This window comes from Protopterus annectens, chromosome 3.part1 (genome assembly GCF_019279795.1).
Source record: "Protopterus annectens isolate FY-2018-M chromosome 3.part1, PAN1.0, whole genome shotgun sequence".
Taxonomy (NCBI): Eukaryota; Metazoa; Chordata; order Ceratodontiformes; family Protopteridae; genus Protopterus; species Protopterus annectens.
In genome coordinates, this window is record NC_056732.1 from 479,318,321 (window position 1) to 479,344,935 (window position 26,615).

The window sequence follows — 26,615 nt, forward strand, 5'->3', positions numbered from 1 at the left end:
CCAAATAGGTGGCAATCCACTGAGCATAGAAGAAGTTATCAGGGACCTGGGGACCCAGGTTGATAGTAGTCTGTCATTCGACACCCATGTAGCTAAAGTAGTTAGGAAGACCTTCTACATTGCCCACCTTATCATGAAGGATTCTCATCTAGATCAAGGGAGGTCATAGTCTCCTTTACTCATCACTCATCAGACCAAAGATTGAGTTCAATGCCCCCCTCGGAATGTTTCTTACCCAACACCTGCAGCAGCTGGAGAGGCCCAAAAAGTTTCACCAAAAAAAGATAAAGGGTCTCAAACATCTGTCCTATGCTGCCCGACTGAAAGAACTCCAGCTCTATTCAGTCGCCACCGCTTGCTCAGAGGTGATCTTTGCCTAACATACAAGGCCATGTCAAACCCAGATTTGATGAATATGCTTCACCTCAAAAATCTAGATCCATCAGAGCCACAGGGCGGAGACTTAAACCTCGACACGGCTATTAATAGGACGCTGGAGGGATAGATTCATCACCCAAAGACTCTATGCTGTGGAATAAAATCCCCATATGTGTGAGGCAGCAGCACCTGGCCTTGTTCAAGAGAAATCTTGACCAATGGATGGGAGATCGCAGATATACCCCAGGGATTACCTCAGTGTCACTGCTCAACAGAGGCACAGCAAAATAATGGGTATAGTTCCCCATACTAAAGGGGTGGCGTAAACTATGGGCTAGGCTTGTAAATGCCCTCGGGCAAATAGCCTAGTATGAACCTATGAACCTATGAACTATAGTTGTCAGTAGTCAATTATTGCAGTACAGGCCATTCATTGCAATACACAAATAGTACAGTTGTGTACACTTACCATAAATGTAGATGTTTGATTGTATTCACTGCTGTAGTCAACACATTTGGGTTATTCCTGCCAGGGTAGCACTCGGCCGGCCCGAATACCACAGGTATAGTATTTCTGCATTGGTTGCTGTCGCTTGAGGACTGACATCAGGTCGTCAGTAGTATAAAGTAAGGCAGCTGATGCCATTACATCAGTTTTTCTTGCCCTAACCTGTCAGGAGCCCCTAGGGTAGGAGGCCTGGTTCTGGTGAAAGAACCCAACCAGTGGAAAATAAATACCAATATGTCCCTTGTAAGGAAAGAAAGAGAACAAAGGGAAGGGGGATGGAGGGAGGGATACCAGGACTGCAACAGTGAATACACTCAAACATCTACATTTATGGTAAGTGTACACAACTGTACTATGTTCTTCGTGTTTCACTGTTGCAGTCATCACATTTGAGTAAATTCCCAAAGCTGAAGAAATGGGTGGAGGCAGTCAAGGAAACTAGGAGCTAGCTAGGATGCCCTGCAGGACTGCAGACGCAAACCCTGCCCTGGATTTGGAGAACAGAGACAGGTGGTAATGATTGGTAAAAGTGTGAACAGATGTCCAGGTGGCAGCCCCAAGGATGTCCCTGGTGGAGACTCCTCTTAGGAAAGCTACAGAGGTGGAGGCTGCTCTAGTGTGGTGTGTCCTGATCCCCTTGGGGGGAAGCTTTACATGTTGTTTGTAGCAGAAATAGATGCAGTGTGTTATCCATTTGGAAATGGGTTGCTTGGAGATAGCTTTGCCTTTATCCCTGTAGCAAAGCTAACCAGCAATTGATCAGACTTTCTGAAGGATTTAGTACTGTCCAGATAGAATCTGAGTTGTCTGTGCACATCTAAAGAGTGAAGAATCCTTTCCCCCTTGTTCTGGGCATTAGGAAAGAAGGTGGGCAGATGTATGGATTGGTTGAGAGCCACATTGGACACCACCTTGGGCATGAAGGATGGGTTAGTTCTGAGGGATACCCTGTCTGCATGGAAGATGCTGAAGGGTTCCACAGCCATGAGTGCTTGCAGCTCAGAGATGCTTCTGGCTGAAGTGATGGCCAGAAGGAAAGCTGTCTTCCAGGAGAGAAATGTTAGCTCTGCAGAAGAAACTGGTTCGAAAGGGGGCATGGTGAGCTTTTCCAAGACAAAGTTAAGGTCCCAAGCTGGTGTTGGTGCCATTCTGGCGGGCCTCAAGTTGCTAGCCCCTCTGAGGAAATGTTTGATCAAAGGGTGTGAGAAAAGGGGCTGCTCAGTGGGAAAATGAGCAGAAATAGCAGAGGCATGAATTTTTTTTAGAGGAGAAAGAGAAACCACTGTGTAGTAGGTCAGCTAAGTAATCCAGGATGAGAGAGATGGAGGGCTATGTTGTATTGGCTCCCTTAGCCTGGATCCAGGTGCAGAACCTTTTCCATTTATCTGCATAAGGGTTGCTGGTGCTAGGACATCTGGCCTCATGGATAACATCCAGAACCTGCTTACTTAGAATGGCAGATTGGTTCGGGGTTAGGGAATAATCCAAGATGCCAAATTGAGTGTCTGCAATTTGGGATGCATGAATTACCCTTCCCTCTGGGTCAGGAGGTTTGGAATCTGAGGAAGATGCCATGGAGGCAGTGGGGACAGGCTGCGCAGCAAAGGGTACCAGTGTTGTCAGGGCCAGTCTGGAGCTATAAGAATGGTCCTTGGTTTTCCCTCCTTATTTTGAGCAGTACCCTGGAGATGAAAGGAGAGGAGGAAAGGCATAGACCAAAAAATTGACCCAGGGAAGGACAGGACATCCACTTTCCAAGCCATGCAGTGATGCTCCCTGCTGCAGAATTTTCTGAGCTGATGGTTGGTGTGGGAGGCAAAGAGGTCGACCTTCGGGGTTCCCCATTTCTGAGTTATTATGGTGAAAGTATTTCTGTTGAGTTGCACTCGTGTGGGTCCAGAAGGTTTCTGCTTAATTGGTCTGCCAGAGAGTTGAAGGTGCCTGGTAGGAATTGTGCTAACAGGTGTAGTTGCATGGAAGAGGCTGTGAGCCAAAGGGTTATGGCCAGCCTGCATAGAGGGTAGCAGTGAGTTCCTCCCTTCTTGTTGATGTACCACATCACAGTGGTGTTATCTGTTTTGATCAGGAGAACCCCTGGAAAAAGAAGGGGTTTGAAATCTATCAAGGCATGCTGCACAGCCATCATTTCTTTTTGATTGATGTGCAGAGGGATTTCCTGAGGGCTCAATTGGCCCTGTATGCATGTGCCGTAAAGGTGTGCACCTCAAGCATAGTCTGATGCATCTGTGGTGAGGGTCTGGGTGGCGGGGAGTGGGGAGAAGGGCAGTCCCTTGTTGTGGGAGCATAGCGTTGTTCACCAAAGAAATTCCTTTCTGAGGCAAGGAATTATAGGTAGAAGAGTTTCCAGGTCTTGAGAGTGTTGACACCAAAGGCACTTTAGGTACCATTAAAGTTTCCTCATGTGCAGTCTGGCACATGTAATGAGTAGTATGCAAGATGCCATGAACCACAGAGCTTGCAGGATGTTCCTTGCAGATAGCTGGGGCCTGGTGGCTAGTTGAGAGAAGTAGGTTGTCAGGAAAATTTGTTTCTCTTGTGTAAGGAATGCCATCTGGGATGCTGTGTCCAGACTTGTTCCCAGGAAGATTATCCTTTGGATGGGCACCTGTTTGGATTTCTTTTCATTGATTGTGTATCCAAGGGAGGTTAGTAGTGTCCTTACAAAGGCCAGGTGCTTGAGCAGCTTTTCTTGACTGTCTGCTTGAATAAGGTAGTTGTCTAAGTATGGGTAAATTTTAATATTTTTTTGTCTGCAAAATGCAATGGCCTGAGCCAGACATTTTGTAAAAACTTTGGGACCAGTAGGTAAGCCAAAGGGAAGCACAGAGAACTGAAAGTGTTGAGATCCTGCCCTGAAGCAGAGATATTTCTTGCATGATTCCCTGATAGGAATGTCGAGGTAGGCCTGTTTTAGATCTAGGGTGGCTAGCCAAGCATCCTTGGAGAGCATGGGTAGCAGCTGCTGGAGTGTGAGCATTATGAATTTTGGGATCACCAGGAAGGTGCTTAGAATTGATAAATCAAGGATGGGGTGCCAGCTGCCCTCTTTTCTGGGCACCAGAAAATGTCTTGAGTAGAAGCCTTGGCCTATCTGTTCTGCAGGAACATGCTTTACTGCTCTCATAGAGAGAAGGGAAAAGGATTTGCTTTTGAACCTCTGCCCACTGATTTGGTGGTAGATCTGGGAACTCTTTTGGGGTTGGAATGGTATGGAAGGAAAATTTGTATCCCTGAGACACAATGTTCAGAACCAATTGGTCCTTGGTTATGGTGGCCCAGGTGCTTGAGTGAAATGAGTTTTCCTCCAAGGGGTAAGTGAAGGTGGGCAGAGGGGGTGGAGGAGGAGGTGAGACATTGTGAGTTCTTACCATAAGGGGGTGGCTTAGACCTCCCTGGTTTTGAAATGGAGGTAGTTCACTGCTTAGATCTCTGCATCCCCTGGGGCTGCTGTTTGGGTGGTCTGTTTCCACAGGGCCTAGGCTGGGCTGGTTTACTTGGAGCAGGAAAGGACCAGTGCTTGGAGGGACAATGCCTGCTGAACCTAGGGGGCTGGACTTGTAAGAAATCCTTAACTGTTTGCATAGATTTTGCTTTTTCTTTCATCTTTTGTAAGACCTCTTCTGCCTTAGTGCCAAATAAGTTATCTTTGTGCAAGGTGGCATCCAACAATTTAGATTTGACATGGTCTGACAGGGGTTGTTCCTTAAGCCATGCATGTCTTCTAATGACAGATCCAGTGACTGCTGCCCTGCAAGAAGCTTCTAAGGCATTAAAACCACAGTGAAAAGTGTGTCTAGTTACTTGGCTTGAGGAATGCATTAAGTCTTGTAAATCTTTAGATTCTGTCCGAGCAGGAAGGGAAGCCATTTTTTGTTTAATGAGTTCCAGGGTATGTTGCTGAAATTTCAGCATATGGAACTGACAGTTTAGTGCCCTGATAGCAAGAGTAGCTGAGGTGTTTACTTTTTTACCCCATCTGTCCAATGCTCGGGAATCCCTGTCTGAGGGTGTGGGATTCTTAGCAGAGGTTGCTTTAATCCCTTTTGGCCCTTGAGAAATGACCTCAAGGTGAGCTGTTGGATTTTTGAAAATATATTTGTGTGAGACAGGGACTCTATAGTACCTGTTTGGTTTTCTGCGAGCAGGAGGTAGGGCATCAGGAGTCAAGCTGGATTCAAGGAAAAGATCATCCACAACATCCAGGACTGGGGGGATGGCCAAGGGTCTGTGTTGTGGAAGAACTAAGAATTCCCCGAGTCTCTTTTTAGACTGAGGGTAGATCTGACTCTCCTATTGGAAATGTTCCCTTAAAGCATGTAGGGTTTGCCCAAAGGAAAAATCCTCTGGGAGAGAGGGTGAAGGAATGGAGTCCTCTGTATCAGAATTCTCATAAGTGGAGAGGGGTTGTATGTCTTCATAGTCAGATGCATCAGATTCAGCTAATTCTTGTTCAGACAAAACTACAAGGGACAGATCTCTTTACCTTTTTGAGGGGGTAGCTTGGCTTCCCCTGATTAGCATGATAAGGTCTTCCACCATTTTAAACATTTGAGACTGAGGCAAGGTAGCAGGCGCCTGAGAGTTGGTCATCAGTTTCTTGGGTGTGATTCGAACCCTGGGCCTAAGAAACTCAGTCATTTTTGAAAGAACGGTAATCGCAAAAGAAGACGTCAGTTTGTGTTGAGATTTGGTAGTGCAAAGGACTTCCTCAAAAGCTGGTGCCTTCTCAGTGGCTCTGGACCCATCCAAAGTAGATACGACCGCAGGATCCTTAGTCGAAGAAGAGTTTTGCATCATACCGGCCTCCGAAATGGTCTTGGTATTGGCCTGCAAATCAACAGAAGCGGGCATCAGGGGCTGTGAAAGCACCTCACTGAGTATCGGAGGACCGATGACTAGCTTAATGGAAGCATCGTCGGTAGGTTTGACCTGTGCAGTCTGTCTCTGTCTTTATCTTTAGTTTTTTTCAGAAGATCTGCTGTCGGATAGCTTACTGAAGCCATATCAGAATTCAAAGACTGCAAACAAAAATATCTGGCTTCAATAAGGGCCCAACGATGGATAGTTCTGGTGTTGAACAAAGCACAGAAGCGACAACGTGGAACGTTGTGGTCTGGGCCTAAACAAGTGACACAGTAAGAGTGGATGTCTCAGTGTGGTATTTCCTTTCCACAGGCGAGACAATTGTTAACTTTTTCTGACATCGGTTAGTGCAAGAAAAAAGGATCCCCAATAGGGTACTTAGCTTTAGAAGACTTCAGCTTCAATTTGGAGACAAAAACTCAGGTAGCGGCCAATCATCACTCATGCTGACTGCTTCTGCTTTGGGTTCCATGGCAAGAAAGACTGATGTAATGGCATCGGCTGCCTTACTTTATACTAATGATGACCTGGCATCAGTCCTCAAGCGACAGCAACTGACACAGAAATACTAACCCTCTGGTATTTGGACCAGCCGAGGGCTACCCTGACAGGATAACCCAAATGTGATGACTGCAACAGTGAATCATGAAGAATATCTCTACTGTACGTACCTACTGGCAGTGAATGAATTACTCTATCTTTGGGTATTTGACTATAGATTGCAAATTAATCTGTACTCACCACACTCACAGCATAACCTGGCTAGGTGCCCTGCAGGGGCCTGTAGGTTGTGAGCTCTCTCCTCTGCAGCTGTAGGGAGAGAAGCACACCATTATGGGTACCTATCTATCACACATTCAGATTAGGTATTGATAAAACAATGCTAACAGTACTTACAAACATGTGGGGCATTCCCATCCCAAGCATCCTGGACCCAGATGTCCAGATGTCCCCCCTTCTGATGCTTCAGATTGTCATAGTGATGATGGACCTGCTCACCTGTGCGGGGGATACTTGTAGCACTGGTAAGATCAGATGCCAACTGGTCCCAGGCCTCTGTCTTGTACTCTGATCCCTGGAAATCACCTTGCAGCAGCCAGTGTTCATGGTCTTTCATTAGGAGTCCAACCATGACCCTGGACTCCAGAATGCCCCACTGCTGCACCCAGAAGTGTGCACCCTCTCCTACACCTGCCATAATTCCTGCACAGTTCAAACTCCAACTAGTTTTGCTGTATTCCCACCTGTTGCACTTAATATAGCCTGTTTTCCTGCCCTTACACACCATTAGGCCATTTTTAAAAATGCAGCACATCACTTAGCACTGCGCAAACCAACTAGCTGAGCTGAGCACTGCTTAAACTAGCAATGCTTAGCAATGCACAAACCAGCTAAGTGCAGCCAAGCAGTCCTTAAAGAGAGATTGTTTTAGCAGTGCTTATCATGGCTTAGCAGAGCTTAGCTGAAAGCAGCAGATTATGATTTAAAAATAATTGGCATTTATCTGCAAAAATAATTGCTTAATTTCCCTTCCATGTATTCAAACCCTGCACCTACTGCACAGGAGGCCTTAACTCTATCCACTTGGCTACATGGATATGTAGAATGCTGCTATACTTTTTCATATACCTCAGCTATGTTTGAGCACTGCTAAGCACCGCTCAATGGTGCACAAACCCGCTCAGCTATGCTTAAACTTGACCTTTGAATCATAAATTGAATGCATTCAGTTTCTATTTTTAGATGTCTGGCATGTGTTAATCTCTGCTTGCAGTGCCACACAAACTTAAAAAAAATATTATACGATTGAATTTATTGCTATCAGGTACTTGGACAGTACAGGGGTGTGTGTTAATCATCTATGGCCACAGTTAATGACACACTCCCTACACTGACTGAATAACACCTTCCACGGCTCTCCTCAGTAGCGCATCTTAATTAATATGCATGGCTTGCTACCAAGGGGGATACGCATACATAGACACGGTAACATCTGTGTAGACACTACACTATTCCTACATGGATGTTATTAAATCTGGGGGTGTGACTTCCTAGTTTTTTTTTTTTCAGTCTCTGTTACGAGTATCAGTTTATCTTGTGCTATCCATCAGTTTTTTTGTTTGTGGTCATGTCTTAGACAGCATTTAAGTTATTTTAAATGTTAACTTAAAAGAGTATCTTATTTTGCATTTTTTTCATGCCTCAAAGTTATAGTTCTAAGCAGTATTTTTAAAAACTGACATGAGTGAAAGCAGTCAGTGGCTAAGTTTAACATTTTTTTAGAGAATGGGTGACCTGTACACCTGCACCCTGATTGAAGAATAAACATGAACGTTCTCCTGCAGGGTGCTAATGTACAGGTAATGCCTACTGAAAAATGAGTCTGCTACTTCATGACAGCATAGTAAGCTGCCATGGACCAAAAGAAAGCTAATGGCTGCCATTATTTTATGCTCACTAAGCAGCACTTTTGCTGTTTAATGAGTGTAAAATAAAAAAACGAAAGAAAGAAAACTGTAAAAATTATAGAAAAGTGGGTGTGTTTTTCTGTGTGTGTAAGTGTATACAGGCATGAAAGTAAGACAATCTAGCAATTATTTTACACTCGCTAAGTAGCACTTAACTGTCTAGCGAGTGTAAAAGAAACATAAAAAAGAAAGAAAAGTGTGTGTGTGCGTGTGTGCGTGTGTGCGTGTGTTTGTTTATGTTTCTGTCAATGTGTGTCATACCTCTCAACCTCTTACAGCAAGAAATCTGGACAAATCCATAAATAATGGTAGGACAAATGCCCCAAAGCATGAACACTTAAAATATTGCTCTCACCAACTTAGAAAATTGATAGAAAAACAAGTTTGACATTAGCCTAAATTTTCTGAAGGGTATATAGTCTGAAACTCAAATGTATTTCATTATTTTCTTACTTCAACCCTCAACAATTTGCCAATAATTTGCTAGAAAAACTATATTTTTATGAGAAACAGACCAAAAATATGAGGCAAAAATCTGGACATTCTGCAAAAATCTGTACAGTTGAGAGGTATGAGTGAGTGTATGCATGAAAGTGGAAGTGTGTGTGTGTGTGTGTGTGTGTGTGTGTGTGTGTGTGTGTGTGTGTGTGTGCGTGTATGTGGGTGTGTGTGCGTGTGTGAGTGTTTGTATGAGAGAGAGTGAGAGTGATCGACCACTGGCAGCAGCAGTTAAGAGGTTTGCACTCCTTCTGCCTCATAGATCAATAAATCCAGAGAAAGACTAAAATAAAGGGGGAATAAATGCTTAAAAATAGGAACAGATTTTAAATATTACTGTTATAAAATTACAAAGCTGCTTGAATAACACAATTTGTGTTAGCATGAATCTTCTGAAGGAAATAAAGTTGGAAACTCAAATGAATGTCATTATTTTATGACTTCAATCCCTAATGACCGGCAAGAAACTAAGCATTTTAGAAGTAAGGGACCAAAAAATTAAATAAATATCTAAATGTTTTTTTTTGAAAATGTTATATTTTGGATGTAAAATACTACAACAAGTTTGAAACATTAAGTGGAGGAACTATTATACATCAAAAATATATAAAAAAAGAATATAGTAATAAAAGAATAAATAAGTAAAACAAAAATTGTTCAGATAACCCATTCTCTAAGCATAGTAATACCCTCCCGGGTATGTGCTACTATATAAATAATGTCCTTCCAGGGGTGTAGAGGCCCTACACCTGTGGTGTTGGATCTCATAACACACGTGGATGGGCGTTATTTACACAGTAACACACAACCTTTTGGGCATCATTGCTTGCTTATTGATTCTACAGCTAGAAATAATAATTAGTATAACTACATTGTTTTCTACAACAATCTTTGATATAGCTAACTCCCTGGCCTACATAGTGTGGCAAATTCCATAAAGAAAAAGCATATAATTTTGTAGAAAGCCAGACTGGTGTGCATAGAAACTACAGAAGCAGCCTTAGGCAGGTATCAGTGAGAGTCATACTTATTTTTCCTTTGTGTATGAAATTCTTGTAGTTGGATTAAGGAGAAGAAATGATATTTTGTGGTGAGAAAAAGGTTAACATTTCTATGAAGTCTGTTTAAGGGGGTGGAACACTAAAGTGCTTTCAGCTACACTAGTGTACGTTAGAGTTGTATGTAATTTGTCCTCCAAACTGGACTATTTCCCCTTTCACTGTACATGTGCACACTACTGTCCCCCCCCCCATTTCTCTCTTCCTATAGTACTCCTAGGTCAATTACTTAAAACTACTTTCTCTTGGAAAAAGTTTACCTATGTACCTGCAGCCCATACTTCTTTTGTTTTTCCCTGCAGAAGTGGTGGTCCTTTTTACCACTCTGTACTAGATTAGTAGCATAAAATTTGTAGTTATTAGGAAAGTACTGCACCACACTGACCTGGAATTAACTTAGCTTAGTTTTCCTGTTTTCTTTTTAGCAACTGGCTTAGTCCAGTTTTTCTGACTCACAACCTTAAATTACTTTGTGTCTAACCCCCTCCCCCACCTTGAACATGCACACCTCCCCTCCCACTCCTGCTTAATTACAGAGGTATCAAAAAGCCTGATTTAGAAAGGCACCATCTTTTGACTTAGCTTTTCTTCCTTGCTTCATAGGAATCCTCAGTAGTGTGCTCGCATGTAAATAGCCCACTGACCTCTAGGTGACTCCATACTATTAGTGTATCCAAGTTCCCCACCTGCCCACTAGGTGGCTCCATACTATTAGCTTTAGGGTCTCTAAATCCCTTTACCTACTCTTTGTTCTCTCTTACACTGTGGTCCCAGTATAACCCTACAAATATTTCCTTATATCACTCTACTATAATCCCACTTCTATCTTTTTAAGCCACTTAGCTTCTTATATATCTCACCACACTTACCTTCAGACTTCAGCACTCCACTGATTGATTGTTCTCCTCGATCATCCTCTTCTTTTGGCTCTACCCGCTTTGTTCACCTTACGGTCTCACTCCGCTCCCCTACCCTGCCCACAGTTCCCACACACCCCCTGTTGTTCTACACTTATGATCACCTTGCCACTCCCCCTCATCTGACACCACTCCCACTCATCAGAATCAATCAGCATTAACCAATCATTCACATGACCCAATCCTATTACTCAAACTCTCTCCAGTCTCTCACTATATGCTAATTGTAAACACCCCAACTCTATTTTAAACAAGCATTACTCATATACCCCTACAATGCCTCCACATACTTTTAACAAATCTTCAAACTCTAATCCTATTTACTGCCTAATACCCCCCACTTATAATTCTCTATCTTCTCACAGCCTATGAATACTAACACCTCCCTGACACCCACTACCCTAGAACCAAAACCTGTACTACTAATCAGCCACATACCAACCACTACCCCACCTCTCATCAAACTCTTCTAATGCAAAAACTCAACATCCCATTTGTGCTTCATATATTAATTCTAGAACTAAATACTACCACAAACTCTTATTACAACTCTAGAAACCTGCTATTATATTACTACCTAACCTCATAGTGGATAGTGACATCCACCCTAACCCAGGCCCAACCCCACTTGTTACTATCAGCCCCACAAATAACACCCATACTAGCCTACAAAACTCAAATAATGTCACCAACTCACTCCTAGTGTGTCACCTAAACATTGGAAGTATAAACAAGAAAATTCACTACTTTCATGCCCTCCTGGATGTCCACTCCTCTGATATACTACGCCTTACCGAGACCTGGCTCAAGCCTACTACCATTGATAATGAGATTATACCCCCAGGGTACAATATATTAAGACTTGATCGCATTTTTAAAAAAGGAGGGGGTAGCCATCTTGTATAAATTCATTCTGGAAGTATCGAAAAATAGTACCCCAAATGCCTTGTTTACTAACAATGCAGAAATACTAATCACAAAGGTCCAACTCAACAAATGCAAATCTATAAACATTGCATGTGTCTGTATTCCCCCAGGTGACAACCCAAATACCTTGGAGGGTATCCTTCAATGGCTCTCCATTAACTGCCCCCAGGAAACTATTATTCTCGGGGATATGAATATTGACTGGAATACTTGCTCTTCAGACTTCCCTTCCACCCATATAAATTTGCATGGTTTCTCCCAGATGATATGTTCCCCAACCAGAATCAATAAGCCTAACAAAAAGGAAAATATCCTAGACTGGATATTAATAAACAACCTACCCCAGGTATATAAAACAGGCACCCTACCTGAGGACTTTAGTGATCACTTCCTGACCTATATAATCAGAAAAAGAAATGACATCCCTCAACAATCTTCCTTTAAAACCATTAGAAGTTGTAAGAACTTTATTCAGACTAAATTTCAGAATGAACTTAACACATGTGACTGGTCCAACCTATGGCTACTTCCACTAGATGAAGCGGTCTCATACTTTAACTCTACATTTCTTGCTATCCTGGATAACCATGCTCCCCCACACACTATCAGAACCAATAACAAAGTAGCACCATGGCTGTCCAATGATACAAGACAAAAGATTATTAGTAGAAACAAAGTGTGGACCTCCTGGAGAACCACTAAATCCCCAAATGACCACCTTGTATATAAACAGCTGAGGAATTATACAAAGAAGTGTATTTTGCTAGACAAAAATAATTACTACTGTAATCTGCAACAAAAGCACCAAAATCAACCACAAAAATTCTGGTCAGGCATAAACAGACTTCTTCACCCAGGCCAATCAACTACCCCTATCTCCTTAACTGCCCTCCAACAGCCTCCTAAAATTGTTGCTAACACCTTTAACACTTTCTTTACAGAACCCATGCAATCCCTAGCCAATAAGCTATATCCCTATACCCCAAGTACCACCAGCCCCACACCTGATAATAAGATCCCCTTTAAGCTTGATCCAGTACCAACATCTTTTATTAAGTCCCTAATTAAAAAAACTGAAACCTACCACCCTTTCAGCAGACCTACTACCTGCAGAATATCTTCAAGAAGCCGCTAATGAAATAGCATACCCCATATCAATTTTAATCAAATGAACTATCCATGAAGCCTATGTCCCCCACATCTGGAAAATCTCCCACATTGTTCCTCTTCATAAAGGAGGAAATTCCACTGAACTTTCAAATTATAGGCCTATAGCCATTCTGTCTCCCTTGGCTAAAATAATGGAAAAATGTATCCACAAGCAATTTCTTGCCTATCTGAATCAAAACACTCTCCTAGCCCCCTCCCAGTATGGATTTAGGCCTTGCCATAGTACAACCTCAGCCCTTCTCTCCTTCTCCCATGCAATAAATCAAAACCATAATGACAACAAGCTCTCCTCAGCCCTCTTTCTTGACCTATCCAAGGCATTTGATATAGTAAATCACCAGCTACTCTTAAACACATTAAAATCACTGTCCATAGATAACCTAGCAATTACCTGGTTTCATTCTTACCTAAGTGACAGACAACAAATTGTACTGTGGAAGAATAACCTATCATCCCTTTTACCAGTCACCCTTGGAGCCCCACAGAGATCTATATTAGGTCCCCTCTTATTCTCCATATTCATTAGTGACTTGTACAAAGTCATCCCTGATGCAACTTATATTCAGTATGCAGATGACTCAACCCTAATCTGCTCTGCCACCTCCTCCACAAATTTACAATCCTTGTCCCAAATCACTTTCAATAAAGTAGAGAGCTGGCTCACTGGTTGCCAACTACTATTAAACCCAAATAAAACCAAACTATTACTCTTCTCCCCCACTCACAAGGTCCCCTCACCATCTCTCACCATAATATCTAACAATGGTACCATAATTTCCCCAGAACCTAGTTCTAAACTACTGGGAGTGATCATAGGCAACAATCTCAAGTTTGATGCTCACATAGACAAAACTATTAAAACAGTTAATAAAAAATTAGGCTCTTTATACAGGATTAAACCATTCCTAACCCCATCTGCTAGAACTGTTATTGCCCGTACACATCTGATATCAACCCTTCTTTATGTCTCACCCATCTTCGTAAACCTAAGCAAATCAAATCTCAATAAATTTACTAGGTGATACAATAACATTGCCAGATTTGCCACAGGATCAGCCTTAACCTTCAGTCGTTATACTGGCTTGAACTACCCTATCATCTCCAATATAACCAACTAATAGTTGTTCACAAAATCCTCTACCAACCAGACAGTTCACCCATACTGAAAAATATTATTACTCCTTACAGTAACCTAAAATCCCTTTGCCCTTCCAAAAATTGCTAGTGCAAACTGTTAAAACCAACAGTTCAGCTGGTGAATCACTATTCTCCAACTCTGCTGGTAAAAACTGTAACCTACTTCCTGCTGAACTCACCACTGACCCCTCCTTATCACAATACAAAAGATCCCTTAGGAAATACCTAAAAATGCAGTGGCTTTGTCCCTGTACAAACCCTGACTAACCCCCACTCAAACATAATTCATAAATGAGAACTTTATTACAAGAATAAAACTCTGACTCTCTAAGTGTTTAAAATTCTGTGCATCACCCACCTACTGGAAAGATTTAAAGCTAACACTGCACCTTGTATGATAACCACCTTAATATATGTGTTTTCCTTTTTCAGATGAAATCTTTAACTATTTCTTTCTCAGCTACTTGATTCCAACCTTTGCTGTGTGTATGTGAGAAAAACATGTACCTTTGTGTACATTTCATTAAACAAATCTCAGTTTTGTGATAACTCACTGTAATAATTTCACTGTATTTACACTTGTTTTTGTACATTTGGAGCTTTTCTCCCCGGGCCTCATCTGAAATGGACCTGTATCCAGTCGGTCTTTCCCGGTTAACAAATGTGAAATAAATAAAAATATATAAAATAAATTCATAACTAAAACAGTTCTGAAGTGTGTTTTATTTTTAAATAATCCACAAGACAAACTACTCAAAAAGAACAAAGAAAAGGCAGGCAATGGTAATTTTAACTGTTAATGTAAAAAAATTAAGTGCTTTCGTCATGTAACATACACTCAACTTCATCAGATGAAGCTGAGTGTATGTTTACTTGACAAAAGCGCTTAATTTATTGGGTTTTATTTTTGTCAGACTGTCATTCATGGAAAACTGTTATGTTCACAAAATCATCAGTAACATAGAGTGTAATCAGGAAAGTGGAGAAATACTATGTACAGTCAGCGTCTACGGAGTTGTCAGATGCACTGTTAATGGGAAGACTGCCATTTCATTTTCATTGGAAACAATAACTCTCACATGAGATGATGCATTTATGCTCCATTTCTCTTTTTGATTATCTTCAGTAACAGGGAGGTCTACTAACACAGGAAAAATGCCACTAGCAGTATATAGTGCCAATAACCATATGCTGAGAATAAGTCTCAGGTTTCAACTGCTTAGAAGGTTTGTATGTAATGGGCAGTGAGGCGATGGCTGATGTCTAAAGGAGAAAGAAGATATGGTGTTGAGTAGCTTTAAATGTTCATGAAGCCTTACATGTCAGTGCAGCTTTCTGAGATTAATATAACTCTAAATATTCTCAACTGAGGAAGGGTCCTTCCAGCAGAAGTCACACTGTATAGACACTATGGGGAGGGAGGAGTTGAGGAGCCCTACTGTTGAGTTTGGGCAAAAATATATGGAAAGAAAGGATTCATATGGAAAGAAAGGATTCCCAGTGAGCAAGTCAATATTATACACTTAGGATTACCACCTTTTCAGATGCCTTAAGTGGGACATTTTTAGAAAAACATGAAATTTTTCCAGATAAACCATACCTATAACAACTGAAAAGGACTGAACTTCACTGTTTATTTTTGTAAAATAAAACATATTCTCATAGCATTTGTGTTAACTTTGCTGTTTCATAAAATATTTAGGTGTTTCAGGCACAAAATAATTGTTTTATGCAAATGTTGAAGAACATTTAGGAAATATTTTTTTTTTTCCTAAAATCTTGGGACATTTGCCATTTTTCATTTTTTATCACAGGACTGTCCTTCTCAGAGGGGCAGGCAGTAACCCTATCCATAGTAACAAAAACAAATTCTGGGCTTTAATTCATTTGGCTAGGACTGGAGCCATCATTATTATTTACAGTTCACTAATGACGTTGCCCAATCACCTATGAGTCATCACCAGATGTTTTAGGCAGTCATTCTGTGTGTGGATAGGAGAAAAAGAAAAAAAGCATAGTACACAATTATCATGAAAATCATTCTGCAACCATTACATAACTCTGTTGTACAGAGCTAGCAAAGTATGTATATCAGTGACTAGTTTTTTTTCCACTTCTGTTTTGTAATGAGTGCTACATTCTGTAAGAAAAAGAAGCTTGTCATTTTCCTGTACCATAAGCTGCATTTACCATTTAGTATATTATAAACCAAATGTGACCTGATATTTCATTTAAACTATTCATAGGTTCATAGGCTCATAGGTAGGTACTAGGCTATCTGCCCGAGGGCATTTATAAGCCTAGCCAGAGTGTGTTGGCTTTCGTCGCCCCATTGATTAATTAACTGAGCCTCTGTCAAGCAGAGCCAATGAAGTGATCCCAGGGGTGTACTTTCTGTTACCCATCCACTCGTCAAGGCTTCTCTTGAAAAGTGTTAGTGAGGGGCTCTGCCTAATGTAGTTAGGAATTTTGTTCCAAAGCATGGGGAGTCTCTGTGACAGGAATCTATCCCTCCAGCATGTTCTATTTATTGTGGCGAGGTTTAGCTCACTAGGGCACGTGGCTCGCAGTGACTTGGATTTCTTTAGGTGGAGCATGTCCATCAATTCTGAGTTGGATATAGCTTTGTAAGTCAGGCAGAGATCATCTCTGAGTAAGCGATATGCCACTGAGTATAGCCGGAATTTTTACAGTCGGGCTGCAGAGGACATATGTGTGAGGCCAGTAATCCTCTTGATGAGGTGCTTTTGTGGTCTTTCAAGCTGTTGGAAGTGTCTTGTGAGGTACATACCAAATGGGGCATTGTACTCTATGATGGGTCTGATGAGTGACGAGTAGAGGGGCACTATAACCTCTTTATTTCTAGATGCGAACCCCTTAGTAATTAGATGGGCCACATAGAAGGATTTCCTAACTACTTTGGCAATATGATTGTCAAAGGAGAGATTACTATCTACCTGGGTCCCCAGATCTCTTATTACCTCTTCTCTATTAAGGGGGCTGCCACCTATGTGGTAATTTGTGGGTGTTTTGTTTTTCCCAAATGGGATGACTATGCATTTTTTGGCATTTAGCTTGAGGCCATGACTTTGACACCAGGTGTCTGTCTCAGTAAGGCCTTTTTGGAGGATGTCCGTGTCAGCCAAAGAGTCAGTTATGGCTCTCAGTTTCCAGTCATCGGCAAACTTGGTTAGCCATAGTCCCCCTGTGTTTCCTGTACTTCTGAGAAATATAAGCCAAACAGTAGGGGTCCCAGAACTGAGTCTTGCGGGATACCACTTGTGACTGGTTTAGAGTCAGACCTGGAGCCCGCTATTCTTACCGTGTGAGTTCTGTCTGTAAGCCAGTTGGCAACCCATCTTGTGACATAGGGGTTTATGTTCAGGCTGGTGAGTTTTTCTATAATACCTGAGTGAGGAATTGTGTCGAACGCCTTGGCGAGATCAAGGTAGGCTGTGTGAACCACCTTTCCCTTGTCTATGGCCTTGGTAATTGTCTCAAAGAAGTCAACCAGGATTAGTAGGCATGATCTGCCTTAACAAAGCAGAACTGGGTCGGGTCAAGTGTTTGGAGGTTCCCAATGTCTTTGTTAATGAGTTCCATGATGATGCACTCCATAGCCTTGCAGACCAGGCTAGTCAGGCTTATGAGGAAATAGATACCAGGGTCAGTTGTGGCCCCATCTTTGTGCAGCAGAATAACCATTGCTGTGCGCCATTCTATGGGCACGTAGCCTGTGGAGAGGCTGAGGTTGAACAGCATATTAAGGTGGGGGGTTATTTCATTCTGTAGTTCATGCAAGATGCAGCCTGGGACACCATCTGGCCCCATTGATGCTGTGTTTTTGGCTTTTGAAAGGGCTGTTCTCACCTGTGCTTCTGTGATTTCTGGGACACTACACTTTTCCGGTATTGTTGTGGGCCCTTTTGAAGGTGAGAGGGAGGTGAAGTCTGCACTGAATCTATCTGCCAGTATGTTGGCAATATCAGTAGGTTCAGTATATTTTGTGCTATTTTGCACTGTCTCAGAGCATATCTGCGAGTTGCCACTTAGATTCTTGACATAGCTAAAGAAGGCTTTGTGGTTATCTTTCAAATCCTTGGCTATTTTTCTTTTGAAGTTAGCCTTGGATGATTTTATGAGGGACCTTAGTTTCTTACTGAAACTGATCAGGGATGTCTTTCCTTCTTGGGATTTGCTTTTTTTCTGAACTAGTTTCTGCCTTTTGTTGTATACCAAGTTTATGGAAGGGGTCCACCAGACTGGTTTCCTTCTCTTAGGATGGAAGGTGAGTGGGTATGTCAAGGATTAGTGAAGATAAACAACACTGATGGAACACGTTATGGTGAGACATAACTTCTTTATCTGATGTTGTTAATCCTCACCTAATCTTTAACTGTGGGGCAGAATCCCCAGCTACGTTAGCCTTGGGAGGTCTCATGGAAGAATATTCTGAAGCACCATGGAGCCAAAGGATGCTCAACTCCTCAAGATCTGGTCTAATTTGTAATGGGAAATGAAGGTATGATGAGAAGACCATGTGGCTGCTGCACAGATATCATAGGTTTATAGGTTCATAGGGTGATACTAGGCTATCTGCCCTAGGGCATTTATAAGCCTAGCCAGAGTGTGTTTGGCTTTTGCCACCCTTTTAGATTAGTAGACTGTGCCTTTGAATAGTAGGTCACAGAAGGTAGCCCTTTTATGGTTAGTTTATTGTGCCTCTGTCTAGCAGGGACACAGAAGAGATCCCAGGGGTAAACTCATCCATCCACTCATCAAGATTTCTCTTGAAGAGGGTCAGTGAGGGGCTCTGCCTAACTTGGACTGGGATTTTGTTCCAGAGTGAGGGGAGCCTCTGGGATATGAATCTGTCCCTCCAGCATGTCCTATTTATTTCTGTGCTGAGGTTTAAGTCCCTGGAGCGTGTAGCTCTAAGGGATTTGGATTTCCTGAGGTGGAGCATGTCCATTAATTCTGGGCTGGACATGGCTTTATACATCAGGCACAGATCGCCTCTGAGTAGGCGGTAAGCAACTGAGTAGATCTGGAGTTTCTTTAGTTGAACTGCATAAGGCATCTGTTTGAGGCCCTTGATCCTCTTGGTGAGGTACTTTTGGGGTCTTTCCAGTTGCTGCATGTGTCGGGTAAGGTACATCCCAAATGGGGCATTGCATTCAATTATGGGCCTGATGAGTGATGAGTAGAGGGGCACAATGACCTCTCTTGATCTAGATGTGAAACCTTTCGTGATAAGGTGGGCTATATAGAAGGTCTTTCTAACCACTTTGGCAATGTGATTGTCAAAGGAGAGATTACTATCTACTTGGGTCCCCAAATCCCTAATTACTTCTTCCGTACTTAATGGATTACCTCCTGTGTGGTAATTTGTGGGCACTTTGTTTTTCCCAAAGGGGATGACTATGAATTTTTTGGCATTTAGCTTTAGGCCATGGCTCTGGCACTAGTTATCCGTCTTTGTGAGACCCTTTTGGAGGATGCTTGTGTCAGCCGGACAGTTGATTATGGCATCCAGTTTGCAGTCATCTGCAAACTTGGTCAGCCATAGTCCTCCCATGTTAGTCTGTACCTCAGAGAAATATATACCAAACAAGAGAGGTCCCAGGACTGAGCCTTGTGGGACGCCACTTGTAACTGGTTTAGAGTCTGACATGGCACCTGCAATTCTGACCATGTGGGTTCTATCTCTGAGCCAGTTTGCAACCCATCTTGTGACATAGGGGTTGATATTTAAGCTGATGAGCTTATTTATGATGCCCGAGTGGGGTATTGTGTCGAAGGCTTTTGCGAGGTCCAGGTAGGCTGTGTGGACTACCTTCCCTTCATCTATGGCCCTGGTAACTGTTTCAGAGAAGTCGACCAGGTTCAAGAGGCAAGATCTGCACTTAACAAAGCTGAATTGGGTGGGATCCAGTGTCTGGAGGTTCCCGATGTCTTTGTTTATGAGTTCCATGATGATACGCTCCATAGCTTTGCAGACCAGGCTAGTCAGGCTTATAGGGAGATAGTTTCTGGGGTCCATTGTGGCACTTTCTTTGTGGAGTGGGACCACTGTTGCTGTATGCCATTCCTTGGGTACATATCCTGTAGTAAGGCTGAGATTGAACAGTGCCTTTATGTGAGGGTTAAGTTCTTCTTGAAGCTCGTGTAAGACGCAGCCCGGGACACCGTCCGGTCCATTGATGCTGTGTTTCTTGCTTTGGAGAGGGCAGCTCTCACCTGATCATCTGTGATGGCAGGGAGGCTACACTCTGTTGGGATGGACATTTGTTCTTTTGGGGGGATGGGGGGGAGAAATTTGCACTGAACCTGTCTGCCAGGATGTTGGCAATGTCTGTGGGTTCAGTGTATTTTTTGTTATTTTGCACTAACTCAGAACATATCTAGGAGTTGCTACCCAGGTTCCTGAACTAACTAAAGAAGGCCTTGTGATTGTCGTTAGTGCCTTGTGCAATTTTTCTTTCGAAGCTGGCCTTAGATGATTTTATGAAGGATCATAGCTTCTTGCTAGTACTGATCAGAGATGCCTTCCCTTTTTGGGATTTTGCTCTATCATGTAGTAGCTTCCTCCTTTTGTTGTATAGCTTATTTATGGCCGGGGTCCACCAGACAGGTCTTCTGCCTTTGGAGGAGTGTGAGTCTTGATTTTATTTGGGATAGCACAATCCATGCATTCCTGTAGGTGTCCATAGAATGCGTTTGTAAAGGATTCTGCGGTTTGAGCAGTATTTCCCACTGGCCCGGGGGCTTTGAAGGATACCACCTCGGATTTGAGAAGTGTGAAGTCTGCTTTTGAGAAGTTCTTCACCGTGGTTACCTTTGCTGGGGGTGGGGACAGGATATGGATGTTCAGTGAGATTAATTGATGGTCTGACCTTACCAATGAGGGGTATACCTCTGGTGTGGAACATAGAGTCCCCATGTTGGTGATGACTAGGTCCAATATGTTTTCCCCTCTTGTGGGGGTGCTGACCAGTTGTTCCATAGCATTTGAGTTTATAAATTCTAGGAACCATTGGGCGAGGGTGTGTGGGCTTGAGTAGTTTTCCCAGTCAATGTTTGGGTAGTTGATGTCACCCAATATAATGGTGTTTGGAGAGACCTCCATATTCTCCAGTGTTCTCAGGAAAGCCGAGTAGGGTTCCTGAGTTTGGGAGGGTGGTCTGTAGCATGCTACAAACTGTAAGGCAGTTTTGCCCACTGTTAGTTGCACATGGATGGTCTCCAATGCTTCTTGCAGTGCTACTAACCTGGAGGTGTGGGTATCTTTTATGTATATGGATACTCCCCCTCCTTTTGTGGTTCGGTCCGAGTTTTGTGGCCGAAAAGCATGGTATGAAGTATAACCTGGTAGTGCTGGGGTGCTTTTGGGAGCCTTGAACCAGGTTTCTGTTACTGCACAGATATCAATATTCTCCATGCTGAGGAGAGCCTCGAGTGCGTGCATTTGGAGGTTTAGACTTCTGGCGTTGAGCAGCATTACCCTTAGTTTCTTTTTCCTTGTATTGTCTATGGAGGTGGGTTTGTCTTTTGAGCCTTGTCTAAAAAAGGCACTATGGGGGTGGCAAGAGCCTTAGCCAGTATTCAAAGGCACAGGGGTGACAGGTGCAAGCTGTCCCTAGTGAAGCAACGTGGCTTGTCGAGCATGTCATCCCAGGCTGACAGACACTGGATCCCCTTTGAATGACACCAATACTTTAGCCAATTGTTAAAATGGATCATTTTGTCTTTATACTGTGGCATCATTCTTGGTGAGGGTAAGATGCTACTCAAGGTCAGGGTCATACCGGCCTGGGCTACATGATCAGAGAGCCCCTCTATGTCTCTTTTCATGTAGTCCATGGAGGTACATCTCAGGTCATTCACACCAGCATGGACAATGACGGAGTCATATTTGTACTTGCTTTGGAGTGACCTGAGTGCATGTGTTATGTGGCGGATCCTGGCACCTGACAGACAGCTTACAGTGACCTTCTCCTTGTTCAGCCTGGTAAGTGGGATGTCAGTGTGTCTGACAACAGAGTCACCTATTACAAGTGTATTTGGTGTGTTGTTTAGCCTTAAGGGCTGTGACTGTGTGGCAGACTGACTTTGTGAACTATGTGATACGTGGGTATTGTGGGGTAGCAGTTGTTTGGGTGTCTGCTTTGGAGGTCTCTGATGCTTAGGCAGATTTTTATTTAGAGCCTCCGAGTATGTTTTTGTGTGTTTATCTGTTTGGTTTGCTGTTGCTATAGGTCTATGTGAGACTGGATTTGTGGTGTGTCTGTTAATATTTCCTCATACTGATGTTTATTAATTACTTACGGTATACATTTATAACTCAGAAAATAAATGCTGTATTAACTTATCTTTGAGTTTATAGTACTCTTTATGTATTATGATTGTTACAGTGGTACATTGGTAATAGTCATTACAATATTATTACCACATAGACTTAAAAAAAATATTTGTTATATTTATCTTTTCATTAAAAACTTCACTGAGAATCTTTGTGTGTAACTTGGACTATAAAAACTGAAATGTGAGATTTTTAGACTAAAGAGCAGTATGTTTGCAGAATGTGCTAGGAATGAAGATGAGAGAGCAGTATATTGGCATAATGTAGTAAGGAAGAAAGTTCCGTGGTCATCGATTATGGTGAGAATTACAAATATGGTGGTGGATGTTGTCAGTGTATCAGAATGCCTGCATTTACTAAGAACAGTGCTGGTGGGTGGCAGATGTACATACTTTGCTTAGGCATCCAATGACTTGAGAGACTGTTATATACTGTAAGTAGTAGGATGTCGGTATGCCCCAGGTGTCTGTCTCAGTAAGGCCTTTTTGGAGGATGTCCGTGTCAGCCAGAGAGTCAATTATGGCTCCCAGTTTCCAGTCATCGGCAAACTTGGTTAGCCATAGTCCTCCTGTGTTTCCTGTACTTCTGAGAAATATAAGCCAAACAGTAGGGGTCCCAGAACTGAGCCTTGCGGGATACCACTTGTGACTGGTTTAGAGTCAGACCTGGAGCCCGCTATTCTTACCGTGTGAGTTCTGTCTGTAAGCCAGTTGGCAACCCATCTTGTGACATAGGGGTTTATGTTCAGGCTGGTGAGTTTTTCTATAATACCTGAGTGAGGAATGGTGTCGAACACCTTGGCGAGATCAAGGTAGGCTGTGTGAACCACCTTTTCCTTGTCTATGGCCTTCGTAACTGTCTCGAAGAAGTCAACCAGGTTTAGTAGGCATGATCTGCCCTTAACAAAGCAGAACTGGGTCGGGTCAAGTGTTTGGAGGTTCCCAATGTCTTTGTTAATGAGTTTCATGATGATGCACTCCATAGCCTTGCAGACCAGGCTAGTCAGGCTTATGAGGCAATAGATACCAGGGTCAGTTGTGGCCCCTCCTTTGTGGAGTGGAATAACCATTGCTGTGCGCCATTCTATGGGCACGTAGCCTGTGGAGAGGCTGAGGTTGAACAGCGTGTTAAGGTGGGGGGTTATTTCGTTCTGTAGTTCATGCAAGACGCAGCCTGGGACACCATCTGGCCCCATTGATGCTGTGTTTTTGGCTTTTGAAAGGGCTGTTCTAACCTGTGCTTCTGTGATTTCTGGGACACTGCACTTTTCCGGTATTGTTGTGGGCCCTTTTGAAGGTGAGAGGGAGGTGAAGTCTGCACTGAATCTATCTGCCAGTATGTTGGCAATATCAGTAAGTTCAGTATATTTTGTGCTATTTTGCACTGTCTCAGCCACTGGATGCTCAACTCCTCAAGATCTGGTCTAATTTGTAATGGGAAATGAAGGTATGATGAGAAGACCATGTGGCTGCTGCACAGATATCATAGGTTCATAGGTTTTTGGCATTTAGCTTTAGGCCAAAAAGTGCATAGTCATCCCCTTTGGGAAAAACAAAGTGACCACAAATTACCACGTAGGTGGTAATCCATTAAGTACGGAAGAAGTAATTAGGGATTTGGGGACCCAAGTAGATAGCAATCTCTCCTTTGACAATCACGTTGCCAAAGTGGTTAGAAAGACCTTCTATATAGCCCCATCCCCCCAAAAGAACAAATGTCCATCCCAACAGAGTGTAGCCTCCCTGACATCACAGATGAACAGGTGAGAGCTGCCTTCTCCAAAGCAAGAAACACAGCATCAATGGGACCGGACGGTGTCCCGGGCTGCGTCTTACACGAGCGTCAAGAAGAACTTAACCCTCACATAAAGTCACTGTTCAATCTCAGCCTTACTACAGGATATGTACCCAAGGAATGGCATACAGCAACAGTGGTCCCGCTCCACAAAGAAGGTGCCACAATGGACCCCGGAAACTATCGCCCTATAAGCCTGACTAGCCTGGTCTGCAAAGCTATGGAGCGTATCATCATGGAACTCATAAACAAAGACATCGGGAACCTCCAGACACTGGATCCCACCCAATTCGGCTTTGTTAAGGGCAGATCTTGCCTCTTGAACCTGGTTGACTTCTTTGAAACAGTTACCAGGGCCATAGATGAAGGGAAGGTAGTCCACACAGCCTACCTGAACCTCGCAAAAGCCTTCGACACAATACCCCACTCGGGCATCATAAATAAGCTCATCAGCTTAAATATCAACCCCTATATCACAAGATGGGTTGCAAACTGGCTCAGGGATAGAACCCACATGGTCAGAATTGCAGGTGCCATGTCAGACTCTAAACCAGTTACAAGTGGCATCCCACAAGGCTCAGTCCTGGGACCTCTCTTGTTCGGTATATATTTCTCTGAGGTACAGGCTAACACGGGAGGACTATGGCTGACCAAGTTCGCAGATGACTGCAAACTGGGTGCCATAATCGACTGTCTGGCTGACACAAGCATCCTCCAAAAGGGTCTCACAAAGACGGATAACTAGTGCCCTCCATTGTTTAAATGCAAACCACTCAATCAAGAACAGGAAACACATCACCTATTACTTAAAGTTGCAATACACCTTATTAAAACATTATTTATTAGCATACACATAAGTAAAATAAATATATATATCTCAAAAGCTACACATGTTTTTCAACCAAAAATATAAAATAAAACAAATAAATACATGTAATAAAATGCAATGATGCATCAATGTTTTAGGGGGCAAGATTTCAAGTGGTGTTTTAGGGATACACACTTATTGAATCCCGGAAACGTATCTGATCTAATCGTATAATCCACTGTTGCTCCGTTCCTTCTGTGAAATTCTTGATAACACCCCCTCTAATGTTTGTAGCTATAATCTCTAAAACTAGAAATCTAAAACTATGCTCATCACCACTGTCTATTACATGTTGCCCCAATGCATTCTTAGCCCTCTTGTTTGTCACATCCCCTACGTGTTCTAAGATACGTTCTTTCAGGCACCTATAATCTCAGCACTATTTATCCCTACAAACCACCCTAGGAGACCTTTGTATAACTCAGTCCTCAAGCCATAATAGCCTACCCTAATACAGGTCCAGACAACATAAATATGTAATTTCTAAATGTTTCTGTAGTCAACCTAGGTGATATGAGAATCTTGAGACATTGTAGCAATTATGTCATGTTCACAGCTAACCTTTTAATTCTTAAAGAAACTAATATTGTATGCAAGAGCTGTACATATAAAATTTTCTTGGAGGCAAAAATCTGTCTTACAAGCAAGGTTATCAAGAACAGACACGCACTACATCCACCACACATGGTGTCCACCACACACATAGACTATTTTATGTTGAGGCAATAAAATGCAATATTCCCAAACTTTAAAGACTTCTTAAGCCTACAGATGGCAATGCCTATACTCGGTGATCTCCAAAGCACTCAACAAAAGCAACACCAAATACCACACATGCAACTACACCTGCTGGATTCCTAAAAATGAAATCCATATAGCAAGCAAAAATGTTATCCAGAACTTTTGTCATAGGGGACTCCATTGTATGACACACAGATGCCACACTCACCAGGCTGGACAAGGAGAAGATAATAGTTAGTTGCTTATCTGGAGCCAGGATCCACCAAGGTATGCACACCCTCACATCATTGCACCACAGGTATCTGTATATTTCTATCATAGTCCACGTACATGTAAATGACCTGAGATGTACTGCACAGACTATAGGAAGAGAGACATTATGGAGCTGTCTGAATGTGTGTCTCAGCAGGTATGTGTCTTGCATTGAACAGCATTCATTCTTCTCCAAGGATGATGCCAAAGTATGAACAAAAAATGATAAATTGGTTGAGATTCTGGTGTCATTTCTGGGAGATTTGATATTTGCCAGCATGGGGGAAGACATGGTTAACAGGCCATATTGCTTTGTCAAGGATAGTGTGCACCTGTCCGCCACTGGTGTCCAAATATTGGCTAAAACTTTATTCACAACAAACTCACAAGCAGAATAAAAGTAATGGAAAGTAAATGTATTCTTAATTTCAGAATGATATGACCAGGGGAATGAATTTGGAAGTTAACATCAGTATTTAATATTGTAACATTGTAGTGTTGTTTTGTGAAGATGAAGTCAATTGTGATCATTTCAAGTATAAAAATATGTATTTGTAGAAGTTAAGTGTGTTAGATGAGTACAACATGTTATTAGGTATGTTTAACTGTGTAATTGGATGGTAATTATTCATTAGCACTTGTATTTAAGAAGC

General features: G+C 42.5%; 1 protein-coding gene across 2 annotated transcripts in view; it reads left to right on the forward strand.

The window, feature by feature from the left end:
• The window catches only part of COL14A1 (collagen type XIV alpha 1 chain), a gene marked incomplete at its 3' end in the record, with an annotated part of 1,869,522 nt that overhangs the window by 520,177 nt on the left and 1,322,730 nt on the right, over positions 1-26,615 (forward strand).